The following is a 1,503-nucleotide window of genomic DNA, read 5'->3' on the forward strand; positions in this document are numbered from 1 at the left end:
AAAAAAAAAAAAAAAAAAAAAACACCAGGCGCACCCATGTCATTGATTAAGATGCAATAAATCCGTAGTTACTTTACTTATTATTTCTACTTACTTATAATTACTTATTATTTCATAAATATTAAGGTAATATTTCAACATTAATATATTTTTCATTTAACTATTGTTACACTATGTACTATTACTCTAATAAATGTTCAAAATCATAAAATAAATGTACAAACACAGTATCTAATTGAGTTTTATTTTAATTAACAGAAAATTACTTTTCTGGGGGTCTATGGAGATTTCGAAAAATTATGTAGGGGTCGATGATCAAAAAAGTTTTTCAACCCCTGGTCTAGTCATTTATATAGGAATTTTAAAATGTATTAATGTAGGCAAGTCTAAAGTAATTATTTGATAAAAGAACTGCTTCGTTAAATTACTTATGAGAACGAACTATTTAGGAATAAGTAATTTCACTGGGTACTTGTAAGAAAAATTAAAAAATATGTTTAATATTTAGCCTGATAAACAAAATTAATCATTAACAAAAATTCCTTTAAAAATTCCAAATTTTAGAGAATCAATTAAAAGTTTTGACATACATTCAAAGTCATACATTCAAACTGAGTTGAATTCAGAATAATGCACAGTTTTTTTTCAGATTATATTCCAGCATTTCTTATGTTTAACCTCATTCATTGTTAAGATGCTTTCGTCACTTTTATCAACAATGACTTGTAATAGGGGAGAGTCGGGTAGCCCCGCCCACTGTCAATTTCATATGTATAGAATATTTTTTCAAGTCAATGGGCCATCGGACATTAATTGTTATATTAAAAAAAGATCATTTTCAAGTATTCATGCAGCTGTTAACATGGTAAACAATAGTTTTGAAAATATGTCGAATACAGTAGTCATGAAATTGAGAAAAATTGGTTGAATGTTTGATTAAACTTCGTTTTAATACTAAAAAATAAATTTTTTTATACATACAGCATTAAAGTATGTAGTCTTAAGTTTAATTTACACAAAAAAAGAAGTTTATATGTGAAAAATTGTTCGAGTAATTACAAATTTACAAAAAAATTGGATTTCGGGTAGCTCCTCTCAATTTTATTTCGTCGATAAATGTACGGTCGCAAAGATTATTTCTTTGCTTCAAATTTGAATGTTCTATGCATTTTTAACAACAAATATTGTTGTTATTAAATGATTGCTATTCAATGATTGTTATTAAATGATTGTTATTAAATGATTATTAAATGATTATTAAATGATTGTTATTAAATGATTATTAAATGATTGTTATTAAATGATTATTAAATGATTGTTATTAAATGATTATTAAATGATTATTAAATGATTATTAAATGATTATTAAATGATTATTAAATGATTATTAAATGATTGTTATTAAATGATTATTAAATGATTATTAAATGATTGTTATTAAATTATTATTAAATTATTATTAAATGATTATTAAATGATTGTTATTAAATGATTGTTATTAAA

This window comes from Parasteatoda tepidariorum, chromosome 4 (genome assembly GCF_982258835.1).
Source record: "Parasteatoda tepidariorum strain Cologne lab strain chromosome 4, Ptep-v5.0, whole genome shotgun sequence".
NCBI classification, from domain to species: domain Eukaryota; kingdom Metazoa; phylum Arthropoda; class Arachnida; order Araneae; family Theridiidae; genus Parasteatoda; species Parasteatoda tepidariorum.